This window comes from Clarias gariepinus, chromosome 2 (genome assembly GCF_024256425.1).
Source record: "Clarias gariepinus isolate MV-2021 ecotype Netherlands chromosome 2, CGAR_prim_01v2, whole genome shotgun sequence".
Taxonomy (NCBI): domain Eukaryota; kingdom Metazoa; phylum Chordata; class Actinopteri; order Siluriformes; family Clariidae; genus Clarias; species Clarias gariepinus.
Genome location: NC_071101.1, coordinates 8361228 through 8378871, shown reverse-complemented (window position 1 = coordinate 8378871; position 17644 = coordinate 8361228). Strand labels below are relative to the sequence as shown.

At 38.3% G+C, this 17644-nt stretch overlaps 1 protein-coding gene across 3 annotated transcripts in view; it reads left to right on the top strand.

Moving 5' to 3' along the window:
• trappc9 (trafficking protein particle complex subunit 9) overlaps window positions 1-17644 on the top strand; it is a 215968-nt gene that overhangs the window by 89384 nt on the left and 108940 nt on the right. The gene's annotated exons all lie outside the window — the stretch shown is intronic.

Below are 17644 nucleotides of genomic sequence, written 5' to 3'. Positions count from 1 at the left end.
GTTCTTGCACCCCTGGATTTCTAAATAGGAAACAAACAAAGTGACACAGACCACTCAACATGATTCTGTTTCAGACCGTTAGCAACAGGGGACGTTTGGACTCTTATATTCTTGACAAGGCACCTTCATGAATAGAGTGAAGTACCAAAGGAAAGAAAACAGTAACAAAGTAAAGTAACATAAAATAAAGTAAATTATCAAAGTAAAATAGAGAAATAAAATAACAAAGTGAAATAAAATAATGTAAAGTGAAGTGAAATAGAGTAACGTGAATATACTAACCACATATGATAAAGTAACATAAGGTGGATTAAAATAACAAGGGAAATTAAAGTAAAAAAATAAATAAAATAAAGTAACTTAAATAGACGTTAAGTAATAAAAAGTAACCTAAAATAATCCTATTCTGAATATCTGAACTCTTGGAAAACTGCCTGTCCAATCAGAATAGTAAACCAATACTAACTGTAGTATAAAGGTAAATAATGCTGTAAAAAGTAAATTAACATAAGGCAAATGTCAAGCCATGCTATGTAAATTAGTGCAAAGAAAAGTAATCTAACATTGTAAGATAATGCAATGTAAATAAGCACTATATAAATCTTAATGTAGAATCAGATAATGTAATGTAAAGTAGTATAATGTTAATCAATGTAAGGTAAGGTAATGTAAAGTTTACAAAGAAAAGTAATGCACAGTAAAAAAATTAAATGTAAAACAATGTAAAGCAACATAAAGTAACAATGTAAATTATTGTTAGGTAAAGTATAAAAAGCAATATAGTATATTTTATTTATAAATAATGTAATACTGTACAAATGAATGTAAGGTAAATAATGTAAAATGAATAAAATAAATTATTATAATTACAGTATAGTAAGAGAAGTAAAGTAATGCAAAAAAATCTATACTTTAAAATAATGTGAGGTAATGTAAAGTAACGTATAGTAATATAACCTAAAGTAATGTAATGTATATAATATAATTTAAAGTGATGTAAAGTAGTGTAAAGTAATCTGAAGTAATGTAAAGTAATACAAAGTTAAAATGAAAAAAAAGTAGAGTTGGGTAATGTAAAGTAACGTAAAGTTATGTACTTTAAAATAATGTAAGGTAAAGTAATGTGACATAAAGTGAGACAGTGTAAAGTTACGGGATGTAAAGTTACATAATGTTCGGTAAAGTATTGTAAAGAAATATAGTTTACAATCATGTAAGGTGATGTAAATAAAATAAAAAGTTACATAATGTAATGTAAAGCAACAAAAAAACATCAAAATTTAACAAAGATAAGAACAGTTTTATAATAAAGAGCTGACATGCCAACCTTGCAGAGGATCGGCGTTTAGTCCCGCCCCCTGAGTAAGCACAGGAAAGCAGGTTACACAGTTGAGTTTCTCTATCAATCAATCTTGTGATCCGACTGAGACCTGAGCCTCGCAGGAGAACCAGCGAACTGCGTGTTCAATCACGACCCAATCATTGTCATCATCAAGCAAGGGGCGTGGCCTCCAGGGTGTCGCTTAATATCACAGAGTGTATTATGATGTCATTATTAGCCAGGCCAGGTTTATCCGCTGATATTAGTTAGCTCTTATCGCCAGCCAGAGCAGGTACAGTAGGTAGACTTCAGCGGTGTGGAGGAAATGTCAATGTTGTAGTGCCTCTCTTAACGAGTCTATTAGAAGCTACTGGACACAGTGCTGTTTATAAACTGTATAAGCAGCAACACACACACACACACACACACACACAGAGTAGAGTTGGACTATAAATGTCATGTCACATTTCTCCACAGACCTGTTGGCACTGCTAATGAAAAAGAAACAGCGAGATGGAGGGAAAAATATCTCAGAGTCTTGTTCTTCTCACACAGGAAAATGTCAAACACACTGAAACACACACACACACACACACACACACACACTTTCACCTGTACTGTTACAGCTGACACTTGTGCTAGTGTGTGTGTGTGTGTGTGTGTGAGAGAGAGAGAAATGAATCAGCTTCAGGAAAGGTGCAGACCCCTGTCTCTCTGTCTGTCCGTCTTGCTCTGTCTCTCTTTTTTATTTGCTTGTCTGTCTTTGCACACGTCTCTTTTTACTGTCTCTCTTTCCGCTGTCTGTCAATCTGGCGTACGTCTACTGTACCTGTCTATCTTCCTGTCTGTTCCCTTCTTTCTCTATTTTGCCTTTTGTGTCTCTTCATCCATCGGTCTTTCCGTTCGTCCGTCTGTCTGTGCTGACGCGCGAGCCTCTCCCACACTGCGTCTGATTGCTGTGTTGTGTCTAATTGCACTCTTCTCTCAGAATCACGCCGCTTGTCCATCACCGTGATGGGTTAGCGTGACGTCACTCGCCTCGTCCCAGCTAACCGGCCTGCTTCGACGTTCTTAGCGTTATTACCAGTGCGTTGTAGGCTGTGAGAGCAGTGCGACGGCGCCAGCACGACTGCTCGGGTCTCCGCGGTCAGGTGGACGCTTAGCGATCAGCGGGAAGTGCTGTACACATATATATACAGTGTACATACATATGAAATCCCATCAGGGTTTATTTTCTGTAGGCAGCAGCAGCAGCAGCAGCAGATGATGGATCAGTGTGCACCCTGCAGGCCGCTCCTTATTCCTGAGCAGTAATAGAGGCTTGTTGCTCCTGTATGCTGCTGTGAAACACCGGACTGCTATCGTTTCTCTTCCCGCTGTTTAACGTCGCCGCCCGTGACGTCACGTGAGAGCCTGTAACCTCACGTCCTCTCGGTGGCGTGTGCGTTTAATGACGGTCAGTTCTTAACTCAGCTTCACTGACGGCGGTGCTGAGCGACATGCAGCTCGCTACCTTTACACACACACACACACACACACGCACGCACACACACACACACAAAGTGGAGCAGTGATGACTCCCCACGGCATGGCAATGCTCTGTCATTCATAGACAATGTGTCTCTCTGTGGAGAGCTTTATTTTGGTCCGGTTCTCTAAATCCCAGTTGGATTATTTTTGTTTCATCCCTGATCTGGTGTACACTTTCTTTTTTTTTTTTCATTTCATCTTTCTTTCTCTTATTTATTTATTTTTTTTTCCCGGAGATTGCTGTTGTGGGTAACCCCTTTCTTCCTTTCTCCCTTTCTTTCTTTCTTTCTTTCTTTCTTTTTTTGTGTAACTGTTTCTTCCCTGCCTTTTTCTCTCCTTCATTATTTTCTTTCTTTCTTTCTTTCTTTCTTTCTTTCTTTCTTTCTTGATTTTTTCCTCTTTTATCATCTTTCTTTCTTTCCTTTTTTCTTTTTTCGTCTTAATTTTTTCTCCCTACTTTTTTGTTTTTTCTTTATTTTTCTTATTTATTCCTTTCTTTCTTTCTTTTTTTCTTTCTTTCTTTCTTTTTCTTATTCATTTCTTTCTTTCTTTTTTCTTTATTCCTTTCTTTCTTTTCTTTTTCTTATTTATCATTTTCATTCTTTCTTTCTTTCTTCCTTTTTTATTCTTTCCTTTCTTTCTTTTTTTCTTATTCATTCATTTCTTTCTTTCTTTCTTTTTCTTATTTATTCCTTTCTTTCTTTCTTTTTTTCTTCCTTCTTTTTCTTTCTTTCTTTCTTTCTTTCTTTCTTTCTTTCTTTCTTTCTTTCCCTTTTCCCTTCTCCTCTCTTTCTTGCCTTATTTCTTTCCTTTTTTCTTTTATTTTATTTTCATCTTTTCTTTCTTGCTTCTGAACCTAGCAATTAAAGTTAACTGTATTTTCTTTCTTTCTTTTTTCTTTCTTTCTTTCTTTCCTTTTTTCTTTCTTTCTTTCCTTTTTTCTTTCTTTCTATTATATTTATATAACTTAAATATAATGGAATAAAAGGATGATAGACTAGACTCTGTCCTGTGCACACCTTGTGATTGTGTCCTTGTTTCCTGTGCACATATTGTGATTGTGTCCTTGTGTCCTGTGCACATCTTGTTGTGCACATACTGGTCTCCTGTTCGAGACTTATTTAAATGTTTACCATCATAGCTTTCATGTTTCATTCTATTAGTCTTTGCAGGTTTTTAATGTTGTCTCTCTTCTCCAGTATGCATTTTCTATTTCAGTTGTGTCTTTGGTGCTTCTGCTGTACCTGAGGAAGATCTGTCTACCTGGAGCAATAACTCTACACACGAGGGGGTTTATTAAGTAACGTGTGGACTAAGATTACATCCTATAGATTAATTCTGCGAGTTTGTGCATGAGTTCAGACCGGTTCAGATGGAGTGCGTGCTCAAGCTCCTTCAGCTTATTGCTTTTTATATTATTCTCCATTCGCTCTTACCCAAGCCTGAAGGACACACACAGGAAACCGCGCGTGCTGTTCTTATTTTAGCTCTTATGTAACGTTCACCTGAAGTGACCGTAGAGATGAAAGCATTGTGTCCGGGCTGGAGAGGGGTCTGAACACCTCTTCACCCCCCGACCGTGACGGCTAAATAGCCGAGATTACCGCTACCGCATGCTCGCCTGCTGCAGCCAGGAACGAAAACAGACGGCGATTGATAAACCCCCACTGGATGAGATCTAGCTTAATCAGCTAACTACTGCTTCTTTATCAGGCAGCGGAATACAACTCGTCAGTGTTAAAGGATGAAGCGAAAGTGATTTCCATGATTTCCTTGCATAAGGACACGAGACACCCAGAACTTTCAGATAATGGACATCTTAAATGGTGATGTATCCATCGCACAGACGTCCAGTTTATATATAAACCACTAATTGTGCATCAAACTACCCATAATGCTCCACGTTGATGCTGTTTCGTATTATAAGTCAATTCAGTTAGACTTCTTCCTCAGGGTAAGGTTTTTCACTACCGCGCGAGTCGAGCCGGGTCACATGGGCGGAGCTTAAATTAGCGGAGGCGAAGCATTGATTAAGCGATCTCGCAGATTAATCCTGATTAGCGCTGATTAATAGCTGTGGCTGGAAGTGCAGATTGTAGCGTCTGTCAAAGTTTCTCGCTCGTCTCAGCCTCAAGAGATTGTTTCCGGCGGACTCAAAAGTGCAATGTTTCTTTTATTCTTGGAATTATTTTCATTTTTATATGATCACAACTTTCTCAAAGGCAGCAGGGTTTTTGTCCTAGTAATAGTAGAGACGTCAAGTCATTTTAGCCATCTGTGGTTTTGCAAGAAAAATACTATAATTCAAGATTTTCAATTTTGCTAGAAGAAGATGTGAGAGGAATTCTGGATGATTTTCTTTGCAAACTGTTATTTTAAAACCTAATCTCTTTCTTTCTTTCTTTCTTTCTTTCTTTTTTTCTTTCTTTCTTTCTTTCTTTTTTATTTTTCTTCTTTCCTTTTCCTTTTTTTCCTCTCATTTCATCTTTCTTTTTCTCATTCATTTTCTTCTTGCTTCTGTAGCTTGTTCATTAAAAGTAACTTTCTTCTTTCGTACGTTCTTTTGTATTTTCTTTTCCTCCCTTTTTTCTTTTTCTTTCTTATTATCTTCCTTCCCCTCATTTTTAATATGATCACAACTTTCACAAAGGCAACAATTTTTTTGTATTAGTAGGTATGTCAAGTAATATTTGCCTTTTGTAATGTTGCAAGAAAATACTATAATTCAAAGATTTTAATTTTGCTATTAGAAGATCTGAGTGGAATTTTGGACATTAGGAGATTTCCTTTACAAACAGGTATTTTAAACTTTCTTTCTTTCTTTCTTTCTTTCTTTCTTTCTTTCTTTCTTTCTTATTTTTTCTCCCTTCCTTTTCCTTTTTTCCTCTCTTTTCATCTTTCTTTCTCATTCGTTTCCTTCTTCTTTCTAAACCTAACATTCTTTCTTTCTTTCTTTCTTTCTTTCTTCCTTTCTTTCTTTCTTTCTTTCTTTCTTTCTTTTTTTCTTTTGTATTTTCTCCGCCTTTCTTTTTTTCTTTTTCTTTCTTTTCAACTTTCTTACCCTAGTACTAGTTGTAGTAGTAGGGACATTATTCATTTTTTAGCCATCTGTAATTTTGCACGAAAATACTATAATTCAAGATTTTTTATTTTGCTAGATGATGGTGTGAGTGGAATTCTGGATGTTTAGCGATTTTCTTTACAACCTATTATTTTAAAACTTAAAAAAAATATTAAGGCAGGAATAAAAATCCTTCCTTGTGTAATTTAAGTTAAAAATAATAAAATACAATAAACAGTAAGCAGGATCTGGCCTGGCTGTGTAAGCCTTGAAACCCAAAGCATTTTAGCTTTTTTATTTGACACCCCATTGAGAGAGCTCGGCCAATCAACTCCCTTTTCAGGACCTCGGCTGCGAGAGGCTACAGCATCACCCGGGAATCGAACCAGCAATAACGTAGTGAAGCGTAGACTATGGGGTGTGTGTTGCATGACATCAGGTGCTGGCAACGTATAACAACAGATGGATAACAAGAAGACAGCTTAGGAAGGAGATGTGACATCTGACCTTTTATGTGATATCTTTGTCCAGTCGTGGTCCGTCTCCATTTCTTCCATTGTCTTCCCACTATGGATCCATGTCCATATCATGTGATTGTGTGGACTTGGTATTCTCCATAACTTTTCGAGTGATGTAATGGACAATTTAACCTCCCGACATGAGCATCCAGACTGATGCGTATCTTCAGGGTTGTGATTTGTATCCAATTTCAAACCACCTGTGGATGTGGTTCAGATCAGATCTTCATTATGAAATCAAAAATCAAATTCAGTCTGGGTTTTTCCTTTTCAGTCTACACGGAAACAATCAGATTCCAAACTGATTCCAATACGGATCTGCACTGATGCGTGGATGAGCGTAAGATGGACATTGTTTCATCTCTGAACATATTGGAACACGAATATTCATCCCACACGTACAGTAAAACCCGATGACGCTACACTTCAAATTTTTGTTGTTGTTTTTGTTAATTTATTGGCTTCACACGAATCGTTGTAGAGAGCTTGTTTTTCCAAGATGTTTTTCACCTCCCGGTTCCTGATGGTGCTTTTCAGTCCCAGTCATTAGCGTCAGCGCTGTATCTTGATGCTAACAGGTGGTCAGTCTATCAGTGTAAGAGACACTTTGTGGCATTTGTAACTTGTGTGTGTGAAAGAGAGAGAGAGAGAGAGAGAGAGAGAGAGAGAGAAAACGGGTGTGAATCTTTTTGTTAGGATTGTGTTTAATATTAAACTGTAATTCTGTATAATTTGTCATTTCACAGATGGCAAGGGAAAAAAAACCCCATAATTAGCCAAGTGGTAGCACTTTTAATGTGTGTCAAAGGCATTCTGTTTGACTCCAAATCCTTTTGTAGTTTATTTAACGCTACATGATTAACAATTTCTTTTTTGAATACAGGAAAAAAATAGTGTTAGGAAATGAAACTAGGAACAGTATATTGTTTTTGAATACATGTTCATTAGCGGCGCCAAGACTTTTGAATTCGCATGTTTTTGGAGGGAAATAAAACCATGTCAGTTTTGACTTCTTATATTAATGCACTTCTTCTGATGCCTTGTGGTTTTGAGAGTAAAAAGCGGATTTACAGGAAGCAGTTGTTTATGTTTATGTTTATGTAATGTAACTTTAACGGAAGGAGTCTCCAGTGCCAGGTAAAAAGCCTATGCGTTTTTTGGCGTTGTCATGGTTTTTTCCTTCTCATGGTCAATCTGGAGTTGACTGCGCATATAGACAGATTTCTGCTGTGCTGTGCTTTCTACAGATTCTTCTTCCTGTTCACGAAGCCTATAAATCTGTAAATACTGCCTTAAGCACTCTATCATTTTCCACTTTGCATTGAACATTTGTGTTATGCCCACCATGTTTAGCGCTGCCACCTGTCGCTTATTGCAATGCTGCTTATCGGTTTCGTACGTTCGGGGAAAGGAAGAAAAAATATATTGCTTTACAGTCTTGTAATCCCAGTGTTTGTTTATTCTAATGCAGCATCTCATAAATCTCTCATAAACATGTTATGTGTCCGGATATAGCCGGTGTTAAGCCGCAGCGAGCGACAGAGCACCTCGTGATGATTTAATAAAATAAATCTCGCCTCATTAGGACAATCCGACGTTAAAAACGGAGCGGATTTCATTTTCTAGCACTTTTTTTCCCTGTAAGTGAAAGTTGCTTTATCATGTGTAAGGCAGCAGACTCCGTGGCTCTGTGTTTCTTAGCAACCGAGCGTCATGCAGCGGCGGATTTGGCTCGTCTCTTCGGCTCTATCTTTATAAACCTTATTCGCTCCACTGCCTTCTGTTTTTAGCCTACAGTCTGTAACGTTTTTTTCCCCCTTTTTTTCCTCTTTAGGATGCAGGTGAGAAAGCCTTATGAATGTGTTTCTGTATAATTACCACATGACTATAGGCTGTATAGTCAGCTATACTTTTCTAGCATTGATTCACTTTTACTGTCACCTTTTACCCTTAGTAACTTTTTTAAAAACTTTTCAAAAAAATTCCCATACAACCACATATTCGTTATAAGTTGTCCGCTTTTTTTTTTTTATGTAATAATATTAGTTATCCGCTAGCTTAAACCGACTATAATTTATATATTTTTAGCATCTTTATTTGTAGGAATATCATCTTGCATAGGACTATAAGTTAATATACGCTGCTTGGTCAAAAAAAGAAAAAAGTCTCCATTTCAGGAGGTTCAAAATTTTTGGCTGCATCAAGCAAAGAAAACAACTAAGGAGATTTGAAATGACCGAAACTGGGTTAAAAACCCTTTAACTCATTATCCAAACCTGGAAGGATAGTGCTGAACTGTCAGCTTTATTAAAAAAAAAATGTGGTTGGAAAAAATCATGAAGGGAGATCAGATAAACTCCTGGTGCAGGTGCATGGTAAAAAGAAATGTCTAGTAGAAATCTGTTTAATAGTGAATGTAAGAGCATTTATAAAAACAAGACAAAAACAAACACTTGGGACTCAGTGGGACTTCAGTTTGCTAGGGAGCATAAAGACTGGACTTTGGAGCGATGAAAAAAATGTCATGTGACCTGACGAGTCCAGATTGAGCCTATTCCAGAGTGACGGGCGTGTCAGGGTAAGAAGGGAAGAGCATAAAGCGATGCACCCATCATGCATAGTGTCCACTGTACAAGCCTCTGGAGACAGTGTTATGATCTGGGGTTAATCAGTTACCCAGGTCTAGACTCAGCGACCACTTGTTGACTATTTTTTTTTTTTCACTTGTTGATTAGTTTGACTTATTTACAGTACCAGTCAAACCAGTCATTTACCACTTTAACCAGCAACATCTCTGTGCTATGATGAGGCATGAATCCTGACTGATACATTTCATAAATGTTATTTCCATATATATATATATATACAGTATATGAATAAGCAAAGCGGCTGTGCTACAACCTTTTTCTGGGATGTTGAATATAATGGTGAGGTTTGGTACTGGCCTATAGTTGACCAGCGGACAGGGGTCGAGGACTGGTTTCTTTATCAGGGGTTTAATACCTGTAGGTGCTATTCAGGAACATGGACATTACTGAGTGAAGAGTTGAATATGTTTTAAAAGAGGTTCAGTTATTTCTGGTATTATCTGTTTGAAGAGACATATTTTAAGAGATATAGGATTAGAAGTGATTAGTGAAATTAGTTTAGTCTGATCTGATACTGTATACTGTAGTTTGATTATCTCTTACATCAATATTTATTAAATTCCCCGGTTACAAAGCCTTTATGTTCTGCCTGATATTTTTAATTTTTTTATTGACAAAAATCATGAAGTCTGCACTACTATCATCATATGTTGCTTCGAAGCTAAAACTTAATCTAGAGTAAGCTGAATATAAAGCTAAACCGCTCCCTTAAAGCTAACTCCCTTAAAGCTTCATCATGCTAGTAGACATAGCTTTTAACCATTTACAAAAGAGAAACAATGTTGAAAACAAAAAATAAATGTCAACATTTACCTCAGAAATACTGCTATAATAATAATAATAATAATAACTTTTTTTGTAACTAAACCTGCACAGGAGTTCAGCTAAATGCTAGCTAAATGAAAGGTAAACATGACTGGATTTGTTCTATCGTTAATTTAGCAAGAACACTATTCCAAGGCAACTAGTAAATGTGGACATTGAAGGATTTCTTACTATTAGACTATTAATTTTCAAGCCGTGAGACGTTGTAAAGGCACGGTGCTAATGAATGGAATTGAAATATCAGAACTGTCAACATTTACCTCAGATACATTGTTAAACTTATAAAAAATGACTTACTATTTTTAACTTAAGTTACTTACTTACTTAATAAATACCAACATTTACCTCACATTCACGTTCTTTACATATTAAAATAATAGTTTTCTACAACCAAAACGACACACTTAGCATTAAATGCTAGGTAATTAGAGGTAAATGTTGACCTTCCTGGTGTTTCTATGCCATTTCTATTACAAGTTAAACCAAAAACTAGCCAGCTAACAGCTGAAGGAACTCTGACTCTGATCACATTCCTACTAGATGTGCCCGCGACTTTGTTAGCATGGAATTTAATTGCACACTCAGGAGCGCATTAAAAAAAAATGTTCAACGCCATCTGTTGAATTTTGAGATAACCTAAAAATGTTTTTCAAGGTCGATTTTTTTAATGATATTTTATTTAAATTTCAAATTAGCATATCATATCTTCCTGTGGGCCGATTGCGATGAAACATCAAACTCAAGCCTCAAGCTCGATGTTACCTCAGGCTCGGCCTGTTACACCTGTGAAAACCCTATTAAATATCATTCAAGTATTTTATTATTTTTTTTTATGTGATGCGTGCCCAGACAAACAGACAGACAAAAATTCCACAAAACATTGTTTATGCCTGAACTTGTGATGGAAAGGGCGTAGAAACATCAGGAAGGCCAACATTTACTGTACCTTGGGTGTGTGGAAGAATTATCACAGAACGACCCTCCACAATATGTCCTGTAAAGTAAAAATGCTTGATATCAACTGGATTTCTTAACTGGATTTCTTAAATTTCTTAAACAGTGTCATCATTATGTCCACACAATGCTAAACTGTTATCTTTAAGCTCTCCTTCCTACAGAATGTCCCACACTGTGTCTGAGATGGAGTTCGGGTGTGTGTATTTGGCGGATTTGTGTTGATCGTTGATTATTGAGCTGTGTCAGTGTTGACACATTCCCTTATACGAAAGTGCTGTACGGATGAGCCACGTTCCTGTTTTACGACTTGCAGCGGTAATTGATTCCTCAGTCGACTAAATAGATTTAGGGAAAATTTCCCGAGATCCCGACGCCTTTGTATAAATTGCATTTTCCGCCTTTTCATTTTCCTCCCCAGAGTCTTATTGTTGAAAGTTCTCTTTCTGAATTAAATCCCATTGTGGTGGTGGCTCTGACCTTTATTTTTTTTTCCCTCCTTTTTTTTTTTTTTCATTCTTTTATCACCAGACATCTCGCCCTTTGTCAGACGGCGGTGGGAGCGTGTAGAGGATTGTGGTGGATTTTATTGTTCCCCGGTACAGGGCACGGCTGATCCGCGGCTCGTCTTATTATAACTCGCGACTGCAGGGCACCAAGCACGCTGTTGCGAAAAGCACAGCGCGCATGTCACGCTCATGCATTTTTCATTATTTTAATATAAAGGCAAAGCCAGGGTGACGTTAACCTCGCTGCTCCTCCATGGGTAAACTCTTCGACTCAGAGTCAGGAGGTTTCACACACATTTTCCTGCTGGCTCTTCACAGGTAAGTGATAATGCAGTTCACGCTGAATTATCAAGTTAAACGGATAATAAATACGCAATAAAGCACACAAACACACAAATGCAGCGAATAAGATGAGTGAATCTGACAGCTGAGGTTTAATCGGTTTCCTGTGTGTAGTGCAGACAATAACATAGTATGAACGTTTCCATGAGAATAACGTATAAACAATAAATTATTGCTTGGAAACTACTGTACGAGGGGCGTTTACGTCAAACCAGTACTTTTTACAGTTATGAGAGTCAAAACTCCTACTTTATTTTTCTATATAACCTTCTGCTACACTAATGCACTTACCCCAGTGTTTCACTAGTGCCTGGACACCATCAAGGTGGGAGGTTTTCTCTGAAACACTGGCCTCCCAGGAACTCCCTTAACAGGCCATAAAAGAACTCGAGTTGATCCCAAGTGTTAAATGTGCTATACATGAGAATGCTTAATATGTACTCCAAAGATGTGTTGATGCAAACAATGAAGTATGTCTTTAGGCTGAAAAAACTGAACAGACCTATCACAGAAAGAGAGAGAGAGAGAGAGAGAGAGAAGAAACCATAATAGAGGCCAAAATGGCTATGTAGTACCTGGAATGCACTGGTGAACTCACTAAAAACAGCAACACCAACAACAGTTAAGCTGTAAGGAATCTAATGTGGATGGTCACAGCATTATTTCCATGGTAATGAAAAACCCCTTCACAACATTTAGCCAAGTTAAAAGCACTCATCAGGTTTAACTCAAATTGCAAATCAATGGGAAAACTCAAGAACGGAAAAACATCTTTAAAAAGATAATAAAAAATGCCGTCTGGCTCTGATAGAAGATTGGCGAAGAGTATTGAGAATTAAAGAAAGGGTTCATGTTCTAAATCATATTACAACATGCTAGAAGCAGGGTTATGGCATGAGCGTGTACGGCTGCCAGTGAGACTGAGCCACTGGTGTTAGTTTGTGAAGTGACTGCGGATAAAAGTAGCAGGATGAATTCTGAAGTGTATAAAGTTCTACATTCGACAGATAGAGCTGGTAGTGCTTCACAGTACAGGTAGTCCCCGACTTACGAACATTCGAGTTACGAATTCTCCGCAGATACGAACGCACTGCGGTTCTACTTCCGGTTTGATCACGTAAGTACTGTAGCTCACGTGTAAAAAAAAAAATAGACACTGCAGTGCAACAGATACCAATATTAACAATTATATATAAAATTTTCAGTGTGTGAGTGACACACTGTATTAATGGTATATTGTATATGTGTGTGTGGGAAGGGTGCGGGAGAAATGAGGCAGTTTCATCGAATCAGTCCGGGAGCATGATAAAAGAAAGCGGCTGTCCTGTAAGGTTGTCCTGATGGTGAATAATCCTTATTCCAGAAAAAAGATCGTTCAGCGTTCACAGTCCAATACAGTGGAAAACAGCTGACAAAATCTAAGACAAAATGACGTCCGGGATTCCCCTTAGACACGGTTACAGTTTTGGCCACATGATGGCAGTGTAGGGAAAGGGGATGGATTTAGGCAAGTGGATTGGTATGCTTTACATTGTATATTCGTATCAAAAGCGTATAAGTCTCACTTTGTCTGACTTAAGAACAAATGGGACTTACAAACGTGCTCCCTGAACGGAACTCGTTCGTAAGTCAGATGCATAATGCGCAATGTATTCAGCTCAAGGGAGGAAACAACATTTTTTTATGTCTGTGGCTTTCAGACCTCAGGCAGTCATTGACAGTGGTGTTTTTGTCTCCAAGAGTTACAAACAATCCTAATGATTATGGTTGTTAGTTCGTTAATTTACTTGTGAGCATGTAAAAATGGAGAGACTTGTGTAAGCACGTACAGTAAATAAATGGAAATAATGCAGTATTTTTGTTAAAACCCCTTAAAAATTAAAGCTGAAAGTCTGCACTTTATTCACACACTGATTGCTTCATTTCAAATCCATTGTGGTGGTCGACAAAGGCAAAATTACACAAATTGTCTTGACTGTCCACTGACTGTACGTATGGACCTAAATGCGTTTCCAGATGATGGGAAATCATCTCCGACGTGACGGAAACCATGCCGATTATGTCTTCGCTGAATCACAAACCAGGTTATCTAAACCCTACAAGCTTTATGATCAGGACGACAAAAAGCAGCTGATCCAGAGTGAAACCCGAGCTCCGGGTTGACAATCAGAACGCAGCGAGAATTGAGTAGTCGTCAAATTAAGCAGAGGATGCAGCAATGCTTTTAATTAAACTGCTTATTTTGCGTCGTATGCTTGATTTCCTTCTTTTGCCGTTGCTTGGTTACTGTGAATAAAGCTAATTTTTATTTGGAGTTATCTCAGACGCGCGCACATACACACTCACACACACACACGCAGTGTAAATTATTCAGCAGACAGACTGCAGTGGCACTTCCAGGCTCTGAGAGACGAGAGTTCATAAAAAAAAAAAAAAATACACTGTATGGGTTTGTAGCGTTTAAACACATTCTTAGCTGTTTTTTAATATCCACACAGATTCAGTCTTCAAGTCAAGGCTGTCTTGTGTGATATAAAGTCTTGGACCCCTTTTACGCCACACGTTTTTCAAATATGCTTCACTAACTAGATATGAAGGAAGAGTGTGTGTAGCTGGTACGGGTATAAAGATAGACTGAAGCTGTAACTAAAATCAGACTGTGTGTGCGTGTGTTTGGCAAACAATAACACACAGGCAAGAGAGTTTCGGTAAGTTTTTCAGAGAACAGTATGTAATGCTGTGTGGTTGCACTGAGCTGTAAGAAAAGCACTGATGGTTACACCCACCTTCCCCAAACTATCTCTCTCTCTCACACACACACACACACACACACACACAAAACTGTGTCTTTCTTTCTTTCTTTCTTTCTTTCTTTCTTTCAGTTGTTCTACAGTTCCACTAAGTTGATTTGGTGCCCCAGCCTCAGTATTTATAGCGCACCGACGCTGATTTTACAAACTAAGTGTTCATGACTCTAACGGAGAGGTTCATAAAAAAAAAAAGTGTAAATATCGACATCGTGACCGGTGCAACAACGACGAAAAACAAACAGCGGTGGTTGTAGTAGACTAAAGTGTAATGGAATAGAACAAAAGGGAATAGAAAGCAGTAGAATGGAACACAATTTAATAGAACACGAGAATCAGAGAACGGAATAAAATAGAACATAGTGGAATGGAACAGTGACGTAGAACACAATAACAGAAAAAAATTATATACATCAAATATAATAGGGCTGTAACAGAGACAACAAAGATCAAAGAATGGAACGGAACACAACGATTGCGACGCACATCAAACAAACCGCGGAATGCAATAGAGCAAATGCTAATTGATGGAATGGACTTTAGAATTGAATAACAATAACATAAAACACAAAACATTTAACAAACTTCGTCTTATAGCTACTATGACATTAACGTCTCTTTATCTGTATCTTTTAAAACTTAAACAGTGGAACTTTATACGATTACAGAATCGAGCAGAACACCATAGAATCAAACACTATAACATAGAACACAAAGACTAGTGAGTATAATAAAATAGTTAACAGGAGACAATATAACACAGTGATATCGACTTCAATTAAGAGAAAATCAATTAACAGAATGAGATTGAACACAATATAATAATTCAGCAATATAACACTCGAGGGAGTGCTGTTGTGCAGAATATGAGCATGGCTGTGATGTAGACGTGAGCGTGCAGCACAATCTTTAGTCTGATGTTGCTTTTATACAACATATTTTAAGATATTATCAGCATAATTATAACAATTATTACCAGATTATGGATTCTTTAACCAGCACATGTTCAGAGGAGAGATGGTGAGCATATCGGTAGAAGGATGCTAAGGTTGGAACTGAGGTCTAAAAGAAGATCAAAGAGGATATTTATGGATGCAGTGAGAGAGGACATGATGTTAGTTGGTGTGAGAGAAGAGGAAGCAGAGGATAGGGTTAGATGGAGGCGGATGATTCACTGTGGCGACCCCAGAAAGGGAACTAACGAAAGACGAAGAAGAAGAATTTAACATTTTTGACCGGTGGAGCTGGTGACCTTCAGCTAGTATATGTGAATAATAGGGGTTAAAGTGGTTTTATTCCACTTGATCAGGGGTTAGAGAGGGATTCGGAAGCCTGTTAGAAGCTAGTTAGCTTAGCAGCCAAAACAACATGGACGGTTCAGAGGTTTGGATCTGGAAGGATTTAGACGCAGTTACTAAGGGGACAGTGTTTTGTAAGCTAACATAACGGTATCAGTTATTAGACACCTAGTGATTGCATATGGTTAATGTCCCAGTGCTGTTACGCTTTATTATCATCACTCGTGGAACGATCAAACAGTGGAACAAACAACACTGGGTTAGAACCCAGTACTGACGACCTGAACGTACTGAATGACCAGGTGATCACACCTATGGAGTTTTTTCTTCCCTGATGGTACTACGGTATTACAGGACTCAGATTGTGATGAGGTTTTCAGGGAGCACGAGGAATCTTTTTCACATGTGAACTGGACACCACAGTGTGTGCTGTAAACATAGATAAGGGTGATAGAGTGAAATATTAGTGTGTGTGTGTGTGTGTGTGTGAGGATCGATCCCTACGTCAGAGTGTGTCGCTGTCTGAACGGTTGTGAAAAAAAGTAGAAGTCTTTAAACTGAGCTACTGCCGTTCCATGGGTCCACTGAGGGCCTGTTTATGGTTCTACACAAAGCCTTTAAGGCTTTTCCTTTACTATCGTTATCCAGGTTCTCGTTACTCTGTACGTTATTTACCACATGCAGGACCCGTAAGAGAATGTACGGGCCGATAAACTTTTTACGGTTTTATTTAATGCATTTCATTTAAGCAGACGGAGATCAATTTAGGAGATCAGGAGACTCGCCTGTAGGTGAGACGTCTGGGCGGAATTGCGGTTTAGTCATCCGGAAGATTTATGACGCTCTTCTAAGACACGTTAAATGACACCTAATGTTTAAATCGCGCGTGTCGTCTTTATTGGCCGTGTCATTTATACACTCGTCTCACGTCGCCGTGACGTTTCTGAGAAAGCTGTAAAACCTGTGTCTGTGTGCACGTGTGTGTGTGTGTGTGTGTGTGTGAGTATGATGAGACATCATTACTGAACGCTCTGCCAAACGTACAGTGATGAGATGATGAACGACTTGTCTGTGTAACGCTTTCAGACCGAGAACCGGATCTCTGTTAAGATCAATTATACATTGATGTTCTGTCACATCTTCTCGTGTGTGTGTGTGTGTGTGTGTGTTTAGCTTCTCTTCTGGCTCCATTTTTTAGGTTTTATTACCCGTCTTCAGGTTATGCTTTGACAGCAGATATTTCGGCTCCATTCCTGAGCTGCAGTGTTTCTGCTGCCTGATATATAACCACCGCTCTGTCACTGAAATATAACTGTGTGTGTGTGTGTGTGTGTGTGTGTGTGTGAGGGGTAAGGGGGTCCTTCAGGGGGTCTTTTTCATTCCTCTAGTTATAAAATGCAATGTTTGTGTATCACTTGGTCTCAGTAAAGAAGGCGTGGCCTGTTTATCAATTAGTTTTAGTGAAGGAGGTGTGGCCAGTGTATTAATTAGTCCCACTAAAGGAGGTGTGGCTTCCGGATCAGCCAGTCTTAATGAAGGAGGCGTGGCCTGTGTATCAGTCGGTCACAGTAAAGGAGGTGTGGCCTCTGTATCTACTGGTTTTATCGAAGAAGGCGTGGCCTGTGTATCTACTTGTTTTATTAAAGGGGGCGTGGCTTGTGTATCTATTAGTCTCAGTGAAGGAGGCGTGGCATATGTTTCTGTCTTTCTCAATAAAGAAGGTGTGGCCTGTGTATCAGTTGCTTTAAGTAAAGGCAGTCTGGCCTTTGTATGAAAGAGGCATGGCCTATGTATCAGTCATTCTGAGTAAAGGAGGCGTGGCCTGTGTATC